We start from the raw sequence: 20737 nt of genomic DNA, 5'->3' as shown, positions 1-20737 counted from the left end.
AGCATAAATGCAATTCAGAAAATATATACCTATTACAAAATCAGCAGTATGCCAGTTTCTATTATCTCAGTTATGGTCATGTACAAAGGCTTTAATCACAGATAAATGTCCCATTCCTTGAAGCGCTATAGACCCATCATAGTAAAAAGTCAGCTACTTATTGAATGAAGTATCTGTAGGCATAACTACTGGTAAAGTTAAAGTAAATTAATATGTGATGTTGTAATCATAATTAAATTTAGTTGTGCAAACACACAAATCATCGTTATTTTTCCAAAATGCACAGAGATTCAGCTCCCAGTCACTATTGATGCAAGCTGATATATCTAATATCTTTGTATCTGTATGTCTGTTTTTATGTGTCTGTGAAAAATAGCATCAAGTAAGAGCCATAGGTAATCCCCTATCAAACAGTCAAATCTACAAAGAAGCTAATAGATTTATGAATGCTTGCATACAAAAGATACAACAGACAGTGACAACCACTAGGCAAGATTTAGAAAATATACATTAGACAGAACAGAGGTTACATTTATCCTGGTGGGGAAAACTATATGGGAAAAAAGACTGGAAAACAAGTCCAATAAGGAAAGACTACTGAATATAGTTAGGGTAGAGGAAGTAAAACAGATTCTAGAGCAATGACCAGGGATGGCTAAAACTTCTGAAAAAAAAATACATGAAACTCAATAAGAGTTTAAAAAGCCAAGTTGTTACATTGATTTTAGATAGACAATGGGGTGATATTGGAAGCCCAATGCCTTCTGTGGGGTTTCCATCCACCTGACTGATGAGCAAAGCTGAGCTTATACAGAGCTTTTGTGTGTGTGTGTGGTTTATATGGAGATCATGCCACCTCTGCCTGTCAGATGGAAAAATGTGAATCTATAAATATATACCATATATGATTTCTTTTGTCTGAATATTCTGAATATGAACACAATACTATGAATATGAGTTTGGCACATACAATAGTTATGGAACAAAATCTGACACAGAGCATTGTAACCCTTCTACATCAAGCGAGTCAACAAGCATAAAATCTAATCAATTTAGTGAAATCAAATGAATCTTTCTGCAACCTGAATCATGACATGTGGAGTACTCTTATTGCATTATTGTATTTTAAAGATGTGAGGAATTAAGCATAATTGCTACCTAAATTAAATTTAAACATATGTATCAAAAAGCAGTGACACACATGCTTAACAAAAATCTTCAAGTATGAGAAAAATAAAGTGGACAAAATGTACTGAATAAACAGGAATCAGACTTAATTCATTTAGTATATTGACTTGTTGATAGAGATGTTCTGACTCATATGTAAAAGATATTGTATATGGTGACAGCATATGTAGGCTGGATTTCTATTTTAAGGAAGCCGATAGTCATTATTAGTTGTTTTCTGCAATTCAGATAAAAACTGAAGAATGTTCGTTACACAGAATGATAACCATGATTTTTCTTATCTCTTGGAAACACTGAAGACTTGGGTGCTCATACGTGCTCAAATGCACAAGCTCTATATATCTGTCTTTTGAATATTCGGGGTTACACCATGGAAATATGAAAGGAATGGCAAAGAGGAATACCTGAAAGGCTCTGCACACATCAGCTTAGTACCCTCATTTTTCACACATGAAGTAAATGATTTGGTGAATTCAGAAGCAGTAAAATTTACTGATGACAGAAAATAGGAAAAAGAAGAAACTTCTGCAAATGCACAGGAAAAAGCAGACAAACTAATTTGCATAGATTGGTTTCGAGTGGCTCATCCATCTCAGCAGAGAGAAGTGCAAAGTAATTAGACTAGGGATTCATATAATCAGGCACCACCAGGCAGGAGTCACAATATTGAGTAACTGTGTGCTTTGAACACAGGCAATAGTAGGTCTGAGAGCAAATTAATTTATGAATCTCCAGAGTACTTTTCATCACTGAGTGATGGGAGATATATGGATTGAACTTTCGCACAACTGCAAACTTACTTGATTTTATTTTTGCAGCTTATGTGAATTCATAAATTCTCATGACTATAAAATCCCTTATCTGCCGTGTATTGAAAATACTCTGTAAATCCGTATAAGCAATCTGAAGATCCCAACAGGGAGAGAAAATTGGCAGTTTAGATTCTGAAATCTCGATACTGACATCTCGGGATAATATGACTAGAAATTTTGAGATTGTACTTAGTTTATCAGCATGGCTAGAAAAAAAAAAAAAAAGGCATTGAATGCTTCCATCCGACAGATATGGCTACAGTGGCCATGCATCAGGACAAACTGCATAACAGAATAGTGGTTGATTTGGTTAAAAAAGGGAAAAGGGAAGAAAGGTTCCTAGATGTGATTCCTCCTATTTTTTGTAATGGGAAAATTATATTGTTAGGAGCCAGATTATTGTTTGGTCTGCAGACTTTGGGTGGTTCTGTGGAATTTATGATTACAAGAATACAAATTTGACCATAGTTCTGGCAGTTCCTGCTATATTTAAGATGTGGTATGTTATTACATTTACAAATTAATGCAGCTATAAACTCCTGAAGGGACCATGATTTTAATGCTAAATATTATAAAATAAGCACCATAGATTTCACAGGAAATAACTAACCTGAGGAACGGCTTTGCATGTATGTGATCTTATAGCTCATGAAATTATTCTTTGCTCTTTCCAAAAAAAACAAGTGAGTAAACAACTACTATAACAATGGTGCCTATTAAACAGACATGGTTCATGCTTTTGTGAATGTAATTAAACACACAGCAAAGCAGCTGTACATCTGTGACATGATGAATAACACAACATTTGAACAGATTTGTCTGAATAGTACAAAAAGTAATTTGCATAGATTTTCAAGATTTTTCTGTTTCTCAATTATATTTTATTGTTATTTGTTAATATTAATATAGTCATTGTCTTGTACCTGAAAGTGTTCACATGAACAGAACAGAGCAGAGCAGAACAGAATAGAATAGAATAGTTCAGTCAGAAGGGACCTACAAAAATCGAGTCCAATTGCTAAGATGCCTCTAATATGTCTAATTCTAGCATAAATGGAAGCTTGTCAGAGCACTCTTAATTAAGTGCATCTTTTCTAAAACTATTTTTTTGTCCTTCATTCATTAATCAGGGAGCAGAAACAATACAACGTTGGATGATAAATTAGAAATCTAAGAATGAGAAATGTGTGAGAGATAACAAGTAGGTTATGACCAATTCATTATTTTACATTTACACACATTGTGCATTTAACTCCAATTTGCAGAAAATGCTTGAAAAAAAGCAGGATTCATTCATGAACAGAGAGTTAAGTATGAATTATTTGATGGCTGAATTATGAATTACTTGAATTATGAATTATTTGATGGCTGAGTTATGATTTACTTGATGGCTGAAAAAACATACAAATATATTAAGTGACGGAATACTATGCCACTACAACCAAATGTGTCCTATGACTCTAGTACAGCATTAACCTTAGCTAATTGATCTGACAGTAGGAAGTAAAAAAGCTCAGCATGTTGCTCAAATTGTCAGTGTATGTAGCATGGGATAGGTCTGGGACATCTAAGGAGAAACAGCATAGCTGCATCATCAGTTCAGAAGTGCTTTTCAAGCTTCTGATAGTAAAATGAGAGCCAAAGCCAAAGCTTAAATAAAATTTGACTTTGTGCCACATTTCCTATATGACAAATACTCACAGTACTTGGAAGCAATGTGATATTGCAGGAATATAAGGCAATGTCACAAGTCATGTAGAAAAACACGAACTGTAATCTTAGGAGATCTGTGTCTGTAAAGAAAAGGAACTCTACTAAATCCATGAAAATAATATTATGGTTTTCTTACTTTAAAGATTTATGAGAAATTCAGCAGAGTTTCCTTACAACTCTGTCACAAAATACCATATACTTCTTTATCAGATTCCATTTCAATTTTTTGTCTGAAAGTTTTGCAATATTCCTGATGTTCATAATTTGCAAAGTAACTTTTATTTTTTTTCTAATGAAGCTGAAATATGCAAGTTGTCATTCTAACTCATGTACATGTTCTAAAATAAGACTGATTTTTTTAGTTGCTAATATATTTGTTAGCCTTTGCAAAGCTTAAATAATAAAAAACTCTTAAAGCTACTAAAACATTCTGATTCTAGTTCATGTTTTGAATTGGAAAAAGAAAAATAAGAAAAAAATAAGAAAGAAAATTAGAAATTAAATAAAATAAGAAATAAGGAAAATAAGGAATATAAATCTATTTTGATTCAGAGCTCTTGAAATGTTTAATTCTGCATAATTTCAATATGCCACTTTAAAATCTTTAAGACATAATATATTATATATCATTAAGATTAAGTTGGCAAAAGCTAGTTGAAATAAAATGAATATAAATACATCTAATCAAAATAGCAGTGACTATGGCTATTATTTAAACTTGACTTTTTTATATACTTTATAATTTAAATTGCATGTTTTAACTATATTTATAATATTTCATTTTAAATACGTTAGATTATGTGATAAAAAACTAATCACAGGTAACCCAGCAATGATCATGGGAACAAGAGAGGCAGAGGAGCTCTGGTGACCTGAGCACTGAAAATGAAGCTCACAGAACTGACTTCTCTAAAGCCCATCAGAGGAGATACTGTTTGGGATGTTTATAAAGGACATTAAATAAGATTTAGCCTATATGATCATGAGTCATATACAGTTTATTTCTTCTTCTCTTGTTATGAAACATTTAAAAAACAACGGAGTCAAAAAAAACCCTGAACCTTAACTATCTATTGGCTTCAACAGTTTGAGTCTGAATAAATATAGAGGGGAGAAGGGGAAGTTAAATGACATATTTAAAGACAGGGAGATGTCCATTTATATATTGAAAATGCTTTGGACAGAAGAAAATAAATTATGTTAATATAAACTATTAAATATAATAAAAGATGCTGCAGAACAACTTACATTTTAAAGGAGAAATAGATATGAATATTCATGTCTTTACTCCTCTACAACGCTCTTGAAGTCATTCATCTACCAGTGGGCACCTCCCTTTGGTACTCCAGAGCACCACTGCGGGCTTAGGCAGCAACAAAGCTTCCCTCTAGATGGTAGTGCCACCACTAATTGTTGACCCTTCTCCTTCACATTTATTTTTACTTACTTTGACATGTATGCCTTCCAGGATATGATTAAACACATTATTTTTTAACCAATTATAACCTTACAAAACTTACTACTAAAATTTAACAAATACTGAAATTTCCATCCTGTGGGAAAGTATTTTACCAGCACCTCATTTAGGGCTAAATAGATCCTAAAATAAAATCTGGGAACATTTGCATGACTGAAAAGCACTAGGTACTTTAGAAATCATGACAGTAAATAAATATATGCAAATATAATCTTTCAGTCAAATTAAAACTACACTTTCCTACAATGGCCTGAGAGTTGTCACGTAGGAATTTGGCATTCTGTTCTTTGGAAATGTCTTCACTCCTTGGCTAAATTTTACTGTTTGAGACTCACCATGCTGCCTTATCAAGAAAAAATGATTCACTGTAATTTAGAAAAAAAGTAATCCAAAAAGCTCATAAGAAAAAATGTTTCGAGCCATAATTTTCAAGAGACACTTTGCCATAAGAAGGTGGCACTGTTTATTATGTTCTGAAACAAAAAATTATTCTCAGTTCTGTAAATGGAAGTATTTCAGTTCACATCCAGCTGGTTCCAGACACAATGAATTAGTTTTAATTTCCAAGCAATCAGAGTATCAGCTCTTTTGTGTACACAAAATAATGTTTTCTGTTATGGAATCATTTCAAGATACAGTCTCCGCATGCTCTAGTGGCTATCAGTTATAAGTTAGGTACTTTGGCTTGTTTTAATTTTTTTTTTCCATTTCCATTATACTACTATATATATATAATAATATATAATATATATAATAATATATAATATATATAATATACAATACCATATTTTTATTATTTTTTTTCAAACAATCCTTATTATTCTGTAATGTCATACGATCATATTAATCTCCACATACTACACAAGCTTTCAATAACTCTAGGTTACTGCTTCTAGATTTTCTGATGCTTGATAATGTGGAAGCTGAGGAAGTCAGAAGTAACAGCAACAAACTAGGAGATAATACCAAGAATGAAACCAAATCAAATTAAATATATTGTGTCCAAGCCTTGGGCACAGTGGAAAGACCCTAAGCCAAATAAAATTCCATTCACAAGTAACCATACACTAATTATTTCTTTTGGGAGGAAAATTATGTATATGCAAGCTGTTATGTCTATGAGCAGATGTTTTCTTCCATGGGAGAGACTTCAAGGATAGAACTCTCTTTTTTGTGGCTGTAGCTATTGTAGATCCCCAAAATGTAATTATGGGAAACTATCCTGCCAATTTCTGCTTTAAATAATGCAGTCTGACTCATGCATATTTTCTGACTGGCATGAGTCTGACTCGTGCATTTATTATTTCTCAGGGGTCAGTACTGGGACTGGCACTGTTTAACATCTTTGTCAGTGACATGGAGAGTGAAACTGAGTGTACCCTCAGCAAGTTTGCCAATGACACCAAGCTGGGTGGTGCGGTCGACAGGACACGCAGGAGGGAATAAAATGAGTCCTGAGGAAAGCCACAAAGATGATCAGGGGGCTGGAGCACCTCTCCTACGAAGACAGGCTGAGGGAGTTGGGGTTGTTCAGCCTGGAGAAGAGAAGGCTCTAGGGACACCTTATAGCAGCCTCCCAGTACCTAAAAGGGGCCTACAGGAAAGCTGTGGAGGGACTCTTTGTCAGGAAGTGTAGTGAGAGGACAAGGGGGCTTTATACTAAAAGGGGGTAGGCTTATATTAGATATAAGGAAGAAATTCTTTACTCTGAGGATGGTGAGGCACTGGCACAGGTTGCCCAGAGAAACTGCAGATGCCCCATCCCTAGAAGTGTTTAAGGCCAGGCTGGATGGGGCTTTGAGACCCCTGATCTAGTGGGAGGTGTCCCTGTCTATGTCAGGGGGGTTGGAATTAGGTGATCCTTAAGATCTCTTCCAACCCAAACCATACTATAATTCTGTGATATTTCCACGTTACAACACAGGTAGTAAAACCATGCACAAGGTGAATTCTCAGCTGTTCATTTAAGACAGCTTCATAGGGCTTTTTGCGTATGAAGGAACATAAGCATGGCCAGGAGGAGATGCACTACTTGTAGATCTTTGCTAAAATATCTGCAGTCTGTAGCTTGTGAAACATTTTGGCTCCCCTGAAACACTGAGAAATGTGGAGAGTTCTCTGCAACTGAGCAGTGCAGTTTCCTTTTCTGAGAATAGAAAAAACTAGCATTAATGAAGCTTTCTATTTATTTATTTATTTATTTATTTATTTATTTATTTATTTATTCTGATTCCTCTTGTCTTGCTGTGATTTATATTGTCAGAGGATGCCACATATGGTGGACTTCAGGACCCAGGTAGACCCCTCTTGTCCCAGCTTCAGAGATGAGGCTGTTGTGCCTCCATGTCCCCAGGTCCAGGCAGTAGCAAGGCTGAGGATGTATCCCTGATAGCATGCACACATGCACAAACACACACACACTGCTAGCACAGCTGGGCACATGTTATAGACTCATTAACTGATTAGAAGCCACACCGTGAGGAGAATAATCAGCTGGATCTTTGGGCCTTTCATTTTGACCATAGGTTATGACAACTGTACTAAAGGAATGAAGAAGAACACCACACCAAAATTAGACTATTGCCAGAAGTTTTATGTGCAAGTGAAACAGATCACATCTGTCATTAGAACACTGCATATTCTTCTCTTTTATATCCTATTTGTTATACTTTTATGGATAGGTCCAAAGAAATGTATGGCCATTTTCTACTGTACTCAAAATACACAGCTAAGAGAACAATCCATTAGGGCTACTCATATGGGCCTACAGATTAATCTGTCATCTCACTTATTTGAAGAAAAATAAACATGCAACTAGATTGCACGTTTCTGAAGAATAAGGATGGCGGGGAAAGTTTGAAAAAGAAAAAGATGACCACAAGAACATATTCCTGCAGCTTGCAAGTGAAGGGTACAAACATAGAAAATGGGTTTGTAAACTTTAATGGTCTTACAGCATTACTGGACAAGAGGAGAAGAGAAGGCAGAGCAGTGGGCCTGGCTGGCTTATAGACAGAGTGGCAGATGTACCTTCAATAAAAGTTAAGCCTATGGAAAAAAAGACTGACAGCTTCTTTAAGGTCTTAAAGCACTGTGACATGTAATATTCTGCATGTATTCTGCATTTACTAAAATGCCTTACTTTTAGCACAGAAACATGAGAAGTATATCATATGACTTAAAACATATTTGCAGATTGTGTATGTATTTTAGAATCAAAGATGATTTAGGACTTGGAGCTTAATTCCCCGCTAATCCTTGAGGTCTATAAACTCAAATAATGCCTTAGTTTCCATTGGCATTTAACGGTCTATTTGTGAGAATGACCCTAATATTTCAGGCCTGTCTCTGTGGGGCAGCTGTTTGCCTGTATGGTACCTAAACCCAATCCAAATCTGCCCATTAAATGGGGCAATGCTTCTCTTCCAAAGGACAGTAGAACCAATAGAGGCAGAACAGAATACAGCTTGCATGGAAGAGAAAGGATCTATTTTAAACTACTGGCATCGCAGTGACTACAGCTCTCACAGCACCAGAGGCTTTAGTTTTCACCTTTCTCTGGGGTGATGTGAATTCAAATCTCTTGCCATCTCTCTGAACTATGACAACCATGATGCCATTTGGAAGTAGACTCATCCTGTTGAAGCCAAGTAATTGTGAAGAAAAGCCACCTGGGTGAGAAGAAAAACTGGTATGTGTCTCTGTAATTTAGTAGTTACAGCAGTCTCCTGGAGTGTGATATTTAACACAATGAAAGGAGCTCAAACCACACCTGCTCTAGCATGGTACAAGTTTTTCTACAGCTTTTTCTGTCCTTTGAATATGTCCTGAAAGGAAAGAATGACAGCTGTTTAATTTTTCAGAGAAAAATCATAGGCCTTTGTCTTACAAAGAGGTTTCTGCACTGACAGCCCTGCAAGAAAGTACACACCTTGTTGAAATAATTCACTCTAGTTCTACTAAGAAAAGGCAAAAAAATTTATCTCAGTATTTCCATCTCTAGGTGCTCAATAACTACCTTGTCAAACATTTAACTTTCTTTAGCACCATGCTGAGGGTCTTGATCCTTAACTCAGTAGGACACAATTTTTGTCTCCATTAAATGTCAAAGAATATTTCTGTCTTGCAATCACTCTTATTTGTAAACAAGGAAAAATAATAGGCAAATATGACAGACATTTACCTAACTTGCTGACTATAAATAGTACAGAAATTTATACTGAATAGCCTGGAAGTATAACTCGCTGAAGAGAAATAGTCTGTGTCTTCTTAATGTTTTTGTTTATTTTATTTATTATTTTTTTCTTGCAAAGGAATTCTTCTTTCATATACAGCCAGAGATGTGGAGGGTATGTTCTTGTATGAAATGGAAGATTTTTACAATGAATATTACTTATTTTCTATATTTCAATATTTTTAATGGAAAAAAAAATACAAGTTTGAAATCTTTAGCATCTGAAGTTTTACTAAGTTTAAGATTAGATAAAGTACTTATACATAAATCCATCTTTTGCTTAAAGATAGGAAAGTGAATCCCCCACACCCTTCCCAGATATATCCAAAGATTTTTACTTATCATTGACATTAGGGTAGGTGCCAATAACAGTTTTCTAGATGGCTGTCATTTTAAAGTGCAACAAAAACACAGATCCTTGAAGCTACTAACAGCCTCCATAATTATTATTTTAAGTCTTCTGTGAGAACATTATAAACATTTAAAGTGGATACTTAAAGGGGGTTCTGAGTGACCTTGGGGAATCCTCAGTAGCTTTCTGACTTGTGACAGCTTATGCAAATATTTATTAACAGCTCTCTCTTATTGTCATACAGAATCTATGCTCTTCTCCTTTCCTATAATAGAGTACTGGAGCTCTGGGAAAATAATGTTTAATACAGTACTGTAAAATTTCATTATTTTATGAAGGTCTTAAAATACTTTGTGTTTTGTATCGCTTGTTGCTTTGTTTCTGGAAATGTTAAATATGGTAAAATGTGTTCAAGTTAAAAATATTTTTAGCCTGATGAATCAGCCAAAAAGGTGGAAATTATTCCATTTCCAGGAAAAAGGATGGAAAACGTGATCTAAAGTATTTCTAAGCACCACAAAACCAAAAAAGTGAAAGAAAACTCACAGTTTACAATTTCGTCAATAATTCATGACATTGCTGCAGGTTTCCTTAATTTTGAATAGTTATCTCATGATTTCTGAGCATTTTGAGGTAGAAATACTAAGGATTTATAAGATACAGTGTATCAACAGTAAATATTTTAATATTTATTTTGAATATGTTATTTTGAATATTCCAACCTCCCTGCCCATGGGGAGGTTGGAATATTCAACCATGCCAGGGGGTTGGAATTAGAAAATCTTTAGGGTCCCTTCCAACCCAAACCATCCTACGATTCTACAATCCTATGATTTGTTTGTTTCCAAACAAAAAATGCAAAATAACAAGTAAGATCCTAGAAATTCAAAGGTTAAGTCTGATTAATTTTTCATTTCTCCTCATACATATTAAATCTCGAGGATTTTCCATAAAGTCTTCAGACTGCGAGTAACTTGAAATGCTATGAAAGAAAGATGATGTTACTTGCAAAGTTTTCACCCCCCTCGCTGATATCAAGAATTGAGGAAGGACTATCACCATCAAATATCATAGAATAATAGAATCATTAAGGTTGGAAAAGACCTTCAAGATCATCTGGTCCAACCATACCCCTACCACCAATATCACCCACTAAATATAACTGACTACCTCAATATTGAGTCAGGTTTGTAGTCGGGGAGCGTCAAAGTTGGTCATTCCCCTTTATGTGGAAATAATGTCAAGAATATTTTAATAGTTGGCAGTGTTGACTACAATATTTAAAGAGAACTGTGAGAAGAGGGAGAAAAAAGGAGATTTAAGAAACAGAAACACTGAGAGGGGAAGTAGTGAAATGGAATAACAGAGATAAATGCAGAGTATACACACAGTCTATTTGATGGTACCTCATTCCACATCTGAATTCAGAAAGGAGGCTACTAAGGACCTCATCTCCTCCAGTTGAGTCTAATAAAATGTTAGCAGACATTCTTTCCTTCATCTTCACAAGGTGAGCATTTAAGTGTAGAGCAGGTTGATAAAAGAGATCCATAGTGATTGAGAGAAAAGGTATATTGGCCTATGCAAGAACATTATTTGTCTATGCCTCTTGCCAGCACTTTATTTAAAGAAAAGAAAACTAAATTTCCTCTGGTATATCTCTAGAGAGTCAGTTAAACAATCTGAAATGTCCTTAAATGCTAATTGGCAGAGCTGCTTGGAAGTGAGCTTGGTTGTTTTAATTGCATCATGCGCCTTCTAAGCTCATTTCTCTGAGCATGGGATAAAATTTTTGTAGCGGATCTGCACTTTGTTTTGTTGGTAGTGTGTGTGTATTAAAAATCCAATTCTGTACCTACATTCCACATGTTTATATATTCATAGCTGCTCTTTATTTAACAACATCCCTGACATTTAAGGAGGAAATTATTCTTAAAAAAAAAAAAAAAAAAAAAGAGAGAGAGAGAATGCTCTAAATTCACAATGTATGCCTGGAAAAATTATGTGGCATTTTAAGTAGAGAGGAATACTTAACTAATTATGAAACTCTTGGGAATGTTCAGCCAATGAAATCCAGTGATTGACTGCACGTTGCTAACCTCCTAGATTTAAATAGACATTGACTCACTGCAAAAGTGGTCATAGCAACAGATTGTTCCATGTGGAGTGGAGGAGGACGCAGAGAAACTCTGCACCTGAAATATATTTATACAAGCACAGACAGACACAGTGATATACATACAAACACTTACAAATGTGCTTTCCAAAAGCCATATAATATCTTTACAACCTGTTAAGAGCTTTGCACCTGGCAGTCCTGGGAGTCTATGCAATCAAGATATAAAAATAAGAATACAACTGTTTGGTTTTGCTGCATCATCTCATATCTTGACTTTGTTCTGCTCAGCAAACAATCTTTAAATCAACTGTAGATTAATCATCAAATTACATAACCAAAATTGTATGAGAGCAGGTTAATACAGTTTATATGTATTTTATTTATATATATATATATATAAATGAAATCTGAACTTGTAAAGAGAAAATTACTTCTGATTCACTTTTACTCCACGTTTTCTTTAATCAGAAGGGCTTGGGTTGCAAAAAGTCACATGCCAACCCATCACCCACACAGTGATATTTTAAATGCTCAGTACCACAGCAACATGATGCGCTCATCACTGATGAGTTCCTGAGGTAAATTGATTTTGAAGGCTCCATTTATGAGCCAAAATATTAAAAAAAAAAAAAAAAAAAAGTTACAGTGACAGTTTGGAACCAGGCAGTCCCATTTTGAGTGTGTATACCAATAAATGATAATTAACATATGTACATACCACCCTGTGAAAGAAAAATATATTGATTCAAAAACCAAAATACTTGAGCAGATGACATAGTACTGGAACCAGGTTCATGTTACCAGAATAATCCTACAGGAAACTTTTATGCTACTTGTACTTAGGGTACTTCCATAGTCTCCTTTAGCATCTGAATAGCTTAGTGTTGTTATGATTCTTGTGATAATAATATTAAAAATAATTAATAATCAATAATAACACCATTGTACACCTAGTGATCTAAGAGTATGGAAAAATGAATTGGCCAAAGACGCAGTAAGCATGGCAAGAAAAAGAAAACTTTTCCCATTACAGTTATGCTCTTGAAAAGTTGGACAATTTTTCCTCTGAACTGTTGCTGTGATACATGGATGCAAAATTATTACAAGAATGTAGAGTCTTAACCTGCTCACTGAACACGTTTTTCTTTAGTTGGGTGCTCATAGCAATCTTTAAAAATGCTGCACTGAATCCTCAGTTCTCCTCATAGAAGAGCTGTCTCACCTCATCAAGATGAAGAAAAAAACTGTATTGAATATATGCCTAGAATATTTGTGTTTTCAGCCAAAAAATGCATGGTAATGCACGCTAAACTGTGATCCTATGAAAGCAAATCACTCACTGATTTAATTTGGTTTCAAAACAATCCTACAAGTCTACTGACCTTTTCAGAATATGGAAAAGCTGGATCTAGTTTTGAATTAAAAATTTCCTAATAATGGACTGATTAAAAACACTGCCAATCAATTCTTGTGACTTTGAAATTTCTTTGCTAGAGCAATTCATTAATTTAATACGCACAATGGCTCACAGGCTTGGCAGACCAGAAGATACATGCCTGTATGTTTTTCTTTTATCTTCCCTATAAAGTATTTATAGATAGTGTGAGAACATGACAGGAGAAAAAAAGAAACAAAAAACATAACCTGTGAATCTCTCTGTAGAGTTTTCTTAGTAGTTATTCAGTATTGATAAGAACAGCTAACTGCTGGTGTTGTGGCATTCCCATATGATGACAATTACAGTGGTATTCTTATCATATTCATAGCCTGAGAAAGATACTTGCCCTCAAATCCTGTGAATCAGTCTATCAGAGTTCATTTACCCAGAGACAGAGTGCAGAAATTCCCCCAGAGGGAGAATGCCTGCTGATTAAAAAGGTGTCACTTCTCACACTGGTTGCTTTAATGATTCTAATAAACTTTGAGACTGTAGCTAGTCACATAATGTTTATACATATATATATATACATATATGTATAACACTACAATATATAGCATATATAATATATAGAATTACTATATAGTGTACATATATAATAAAGTTTAAATATTTTTATTAATAACTAGTGTTAGAAGATTCATTTTGCTTTACACATTTTTACTATACATTCTTCCATGTTTTATATCTGAAGCCACCCTAGTGTAATCTGTAAAATCTTCAGCAGTGAATTCTTATTAGTTAAGATTTAGAAAATTTTTGGAAATGTGCCTACAAATCTGAGAACAATTTTAAGTCCTTAGCTCACAAAGGAGGAGCTTGCAAACTCTAATGGCATTACCAACAATAATCTCTAATCCCCTTGGCATTCAGACCAATAGCTTCCGGGGTTTTCTCAGAGAGCCTATACACAGTGCTCCCGTGCAATAGTTGAAAGTATCTCTTACTCCTTGTATAGGTCCTATTCTTTTACAGGCAAATTCCAAATCAACTGTCTTGGAACCGTCTGCACTATTACTTTCAACACAGTTTAACCCTTTTTCCTTCACTGTTAGTGTTGGAAGGAAGCTCCGACACTGTCAGTCATTGTATTGTACTTAGGGAATGAGAGCAGTGTGGTGGTGCTTAGCTGCCCCTCACTGTGAAACCACTCCAGCCATACTGAGAACAATCCCTGCAGTGCTACATACCCAGCAGTGCAACTGGACCATTCAGCCACAAAAGACAATACGGGGTGCAGTACTAGGTGTACAGTTTCAGTAACAAGCCAAAGCACTTATTCCAGTTAAACTCTTTCAGGCACTCCAATGTAACAATAACTTACTACTATTAGCAAACGTCATCACATCATTTATGAAGCAAGGCATGTGTATACATAGTAATATAAAGCACTAATCTGTGGTGGTATGATGATTTATATCTGATCAAATTCATACCAAACTTGACATAAAAAGGTCTCAATCCAAACTCCATCTAAGCACTTGTTTGTTGTAGATCCAAAAATAATCTAGACACAGTCAAAGTATATAATTAGTTTCCTGGTCTGGATGTTATAGAAACTGCAGTACAATTCCAAATATAACCAACCATACTTTATTCAGAACAAACTAAAAATCCCTCAGATTTTATCCCTAGATTTTAAATATTATTTTCACATTTTTAGAAAAATTATAACATATTCAGAACTCAGAGATGAGTAGTAGATAAAGCTTTTGTAAATTTCAAACAGATTAGGTATACATGAACCTAAACACTGATGCCTGTTTATTTTTCCTTTAAGAGATCAATTTAGAGATAAGAGTTAATAATAACTTCAATAATAATAACAGTAATAACAACTTTTAAAGAACTAATCAGCATCAGTTAAAGTTGATGGAAAGAAATGCTTATGTCCGAAGCTGCCAGAACACAGCTAATCTTTTAGTACAGAGAGGGATTTCTCCATTCTCACCTTTTAAATGGGATAGATGCCTTAACCCACGTATTCCAAGGCTCAGGCTGAATGAGGTGAGGCAGCAGCAGGCATGGCCCCTGCCCAGCTGCAAAACCAAGCTGCAGTCAGCTCAGGTGGAGGTAAGTGCTGCTAAGCACCGAGACCCTGTGCTGCCAGGTCTATGCAAAGCCCGCTGCTGTCTTCTGTCAATGGCAAACATTGTGTTTAATGGGCTTTGGAAGGCACAGCTTGAGCATTTACAAGATCCATGTGGGGAGATGTTAAATATGTTAAGCGCTAAGATGTTTTTATGATCACTTTTTAGGGAAATCCTATGAGAAGAATAGATTCAAACAGCTCATGGTTTTGTTTACAGCTACTTTCACAAAAGTGCAAACATCACTCTTCTGATTTACCTATGGCTCAGTCTCATACAACTTGTCTTCAAAAACACTTTTCTAGAGATGCTCAAAGAAAAGCCCAAGACCTGAGGTACTAAGGTAGCATTACTCTGCAAATTCAAACAGAATAACCAAGTAGCAATGTATAGATTTTTATGGTTCTCCACATAATTGCATTATGCGTGGTGCCTTGGGACATATGCAGGCTTGGCAGAGCACACATTGTCTAGTCACTTTTCAGCAATGAAACCACAAACACGAAGTGTCACTTATGATTCAAGTGGTTCATAATGTACCAGTGCTTCAAGCGGATGAAATAATCACACATTATCAAAGTCAGCTATCAAGAAATCATCGTATTGTCTCCTTTTTTGCTGGATTGAGGTGAAGGCAACTAACTGATTTATTAACCAATGTAAGTCAATGGTTTATTCTTTTTTCCAGAGCAGCTGCCACCTGAATTTCCCTTTAAAAAGCAAATATAACAAAGGCTCGGTGAACTTCTAGTGGTTTTTTTTTTGTTTCTTTTTTTTTGAGATTTTTGTGTTTTTGGAACAGCATATGCATTTACTTAAATGAAATCTCAGTCTCTGGCCTCCCTCCAGGTTCTTAGGCATATCATAACATTTAGAAATGACAATTAAAGCATTTCATGATTTTAACTAATAATTTCTCTAAATGCAAAAGCATTAAAAGCAAATAAAAATAGAGACCTACCAAAATCTACCAAAGCAGAGTGATAGAAACTGCTTTTTAGTCCTCAGTTTAGTTCACGTACAAAGCCTGTAGTCTCTTTCAAAGCCTGCAAAAACAAAAACAAAAATTCTTTCCATTCAATTCAGGAGGATGAACATACAACTACGTTTTTTTGATTTCTAGAAGTATTGCAAGTCCTTAATTCTGGAAAGTACCTACTTCTAAGCCCTTATCATCTGATTTTGTTGATGATAACCAGAAATATTATCACCAACATTTCAGAACTTTATAATAAAAGACTAATACATTAAAAGTCTACCTAAACCCTCTACCTAAATCAAATATGCACATGCCATCTCTGCATGTCCACAAGTTGCTCCCTGTACGTGAAAATATCACCCAATAAAACAAGAAAGAATTAATATATTTTTTTAGTAAAAAAAGAGAATTCCTTGGATTATTGCTACTAATAATTCTTCTGTCTAAACTCTCAGATTAAAGCTTGTCTATTAGCAGATAAAAGATGCAGCAGATATTTGCTGAGTATATTTCCTTAAGCTACCTGCATGTTTTTAGAAAAAATCACCAGTAAAGCTAGAGTTTGTGGGCAGCACAAGACACGATGAAAGAAATGACAGTGAACCTAGTGTTCAGGGTACACAGCATGGGGCAACTGCAGCCAGGAACCAGGCAGCACAAGAATTTGCTTGCTGACTGTAACTGCTCTAATACATTTTGTATACGTTACTACACAAATAGGTATAGGCATCCCGCAAATTTCTAGGGGCAATTCTAGACACAGGCTGGACACAACAACCCAGGAGGTGCTTTCCTGGGTCTGCCACATGCAATCTAGAATAAACTGGTCAGATGTGCAGTAACTGATGGAAGTATTTGCTGTAGTGACCAGGAAGCAGCAGAAGTTCACAGAATCACACAGAATCACAGAATCATCTAGGTTGGAAGAGACCTCCAAGATCACCAAGTCCAACCTCTGACCTAACACTAACAAGTCCTCCACTAAACCATATCACTAAACTCTAAATCTAAACATCTTTTAAAGACACCCAGGGATGGTGAATCAACCACTTCCCTGGGCAGCCTATTCCAATGCCTAACAACCATTTCCATAAAGAAGTTCTTCCTAATATCCAACCTAAACCTCCCCTGGCACAACTTTAGCCCATTCCCCCTCGTCCTGTCACCAGGCATGTAGGAGAACAGACCAACCCCCACCTCTTTACAGCCTCCTTTAAGGTACCTGTAGAGAGCGATAAGGTCACCCTTGAGCCTCCTCTTCTCCAGGCTGAACAATCCCAGCTCCCTCAGCCGCTCCTCATAAGACTTGTTCTCCAGACCCCTCACCAGCTTTGTTGCCCTTCTCTGGACTCGCTCGAGCACCTCGATGTCCTTCTTGTAGCGAGGGGCCCAAAACTGAAAGAAATGGGCACCCGCATCCCTGCGTGGGCTCGAACCACCAGCCTTTCACTTAACAGCTGGATGCACTGACCAATTGTGCCACAGAGACCTGTGACATCCCTCAAAAATATGGAACACTTCATGAATTTGCGTGTCATCTTTGTGCAGGGGCCATGCTAATCTTCTCTGCATTGTTCCAATTTTAGTATATGTGCTGCCGAAGTGAGCACAAGGGAGGTAGGTGAGCAGCTAGACATCAGGATCATGATGGCAGATTTCAGCATGCTCAGGGAAGTGGTAGGCAGGATCCCATGGGATGGTGCCTGGCAGGAGAAAGGGGTCCAGGACAGCTGGTTTTTCTTCTAGGACAGCCTTCACAAAACACTCTTTAACAGTACATTCCAATGTGCAAGAAGCTGAACAGGCACAGTAGGTGGTCAGAGTGGTTGAATAAGGAATTGCTGACAAACACAAAAAGGAGATGGATGGAAGGTAGAAAAGGGCTACCAATGTGAAATGCAAAAGTATCAGCTAAATTTGAAGCACTGAACTTGAAAATGGCAAGTATGTGAAAGGCAGCAGGATGCAAGAGTTTTTATAGGTACCTCTGCAGCAAAAAGAAGACTTAATTTTGATGAAATGTCATTGATAGTTAAAGTACAAATTGCTATAGGTTATAGTTTCATCCAGCTATTAAACAGCCCCTACAAACTTGAATAGAATGGCAATCAATTATTCATTTAGGGACTGGTTATTGTGAGTGAGTTGTGGGAGGCTTAACTTTTTAAAAGCTTTAACCTTTAGCCTTTCACTTGAATTTTGAAAACACTGCATTTACTTGAGTTTAAGTTTGATATGAGTTTTGACAGTTTTTTTAAATTATTTACAGATTTATATCATTATTTTAAAAAATCATATAAAATACAATGTTCACAAATTCATGACATCCATATAATTTAAAAAGACAAATAATTAATGAAAAAATAGGCAGGGAAATAAGTTACATCTAGCTTTCTTTTTAAAAAATCTTTATAACATAATTACTCAAAATTCTCCATTCCAAAAAAAAACCCAACCAACCAAACAGCAACAACAACAAAAAAACATGGGATGAATTTTCCACTATGCCCACTGCATATCACCATGTATCCACACGCTCAGCTTCTTTCCACTTATTTAGAAGGATTTCCTTACACTGCAAGCATTCTCATGTATCCAATGGTTCTGTCTGAGATTCAGTTGTGCCCCCAAAATCTTTTCTCTAAATGCCACGAAGCATTGTTAAAATTGGCATTAAGACTAATCTGGCACACGTCAACACCAAATGTCATAGCTGCACATAGCTGGCCTGTAAATAGTTCCTCAAATGGCACCAGTGTAACCATGGTAATAAAACAAATAGGCTGCCATTAAATATCAAATAAACAGTCTGGAAAAAATGAAATATGCTACATCAAAAAATGCATTTACATTGTTTTGGGTGGGTGTGTGACTTCATAATTTCTAAAAGAAACCCCTCATCACATTCACAGTATCACATCATACAAAGATATGCCACTAGCTTAAACTATAATCAAAATTTTTACTTTTTAAAAAAGAGGTTTTGCTGGCAAGTAGTAGTTATTTTGAGTTAGTGAAGTCCATTGAACTCAGAAAATATGATGTGCTGTCACATCAACAAACAAAAGGTGGTTAGGATTTGATAAAAGTGTTGTCCTGAAGTAAGATCACAAATGAGACATGAAATTTAAATGACTGTCCTGGTTCCAGTTAGGACAGAGTTAATTTTCCCTCATAGTAGCTGGTAGGGTGCTATGTTTTGGATTAGGATGAGAAGAGCGCTGATAACATGCTGATGTTTTAATTGTTGCAGAGCAGTGTTTACACCAGGCCAAGGACTTTTCGGCTTCTTGCTCTGTCCTGCCAGCGAGCAGGCTGGGGGTGCAGCAGGAGCTGGGAGGGGACAGACCCAGGACAGCTGACCCAAACTGGCCAAAGGGGTATTCCATACCATCTGACGTCATGCTAAACAATATATAGGGGTGGCTGGCCGGGGTGGGGGGCCGGCTGCTCGGGGATAGGCTGGGCATCGGTCAGCAGGTGGTGAGCAATTGCATTGTGCATCACTTGTTTCTTACACATTATTATTATTAATACTATTATCATTATCACTATTATTATTATTATTGTTATTATTATATTCCTGTCTTAATAAACTGTCTTTATCTCAACTCACCGGCTTCACTTTCCCATTTCTCTCCCCCATCCCAGAGGGTGAGCGAACGGCTGTGTGGTGTTTAGCTGCCAGCCGGGTTAAACCACAACAGCCCTTTTGGCGCCCAACATGGGGCCCGAAGGGTTGAGATATCGACAAATTTGACCAGAGTGTGTTAAACTAAAATTGGTATAAGTATTGGACCTGCTTAATAGTTGCTAGTCACGATGTTGATTGCCTTAATCTCCAGTCTGCTGTACCTGTATTCCAAATTGAGTTTTATAGTGCGTTACTTTCTGTATGTGCTCCCTGTTGCACTGTTTATCCTTTCCGGGCCCTGGTTTAAGATTGTTATGGTACTGTGCGGTGTAGCAATGGCTTATGAAATGATGAAATATCTGGTCACGACTCTAACCTGGTATTTGTACTCAGCACTGACATCGACTCTATACTTTGGAACCCATATCTCGGAAACTATTAGCAATTACACCTATTGCCTGTTTTCGTTAGGGAGCCAATCTGTGAAGGGGACAGGGGAAGACATGTTTCCCTACCTGTTCACTCTCCCTTTCTCCTTCACCACCACCCTCTTATCCCCCGAGCTAGTTACGGTGGTTCTCCGAGATGTTGAATATCCTTGGGATACTCAGACCAGCCTGCTCTTGTTGTTATGTCTCCTGAATGCGCTTCAGGTTTTGTTGAGGGTTAAACAACTACTTAGGAATCTCATCCGGAGATCT

The 20737-nt window shown here is 36.3% G+C and overlaps 1 long non-coding RNA gene across 1 annotated transcript in view; it reads right to left on the bottom strand.

Annotated features, from left to right (window-relative positions):
- Positions 1–16345, bottom strand: part of LOC310898808 — a 50717-nt gene extending 34372 nt beyond the window's left edge. Inside the window, exon 1 of the long non-coding RNA XR_014583727.1 lies at positions 15285–16345. This is a non-coding gene — a long non-coding RNA (uncharacterized lncRNA). The remainder of the gene's footprint in view (positions 1–15284) is intronic.
- Positions 16346–20737: the final 4392 nt, after the last annotated feature.

The sequence above is a fragment of the Anser anser genome (assembly GCF_964211835.1).
Source record: "Anser anser genome assembly, chromosome: 4".
NCBI lineage: Eukaryota > Metazoa > Chordata > Aves > Anseriformes > Anatidae > Anser > Anser anser.
The sequence above is the reverse complement of the archived record's forward strand: the minus strand, read 5'-3'. Positions and strand labels throughout refer to the sequence as shown.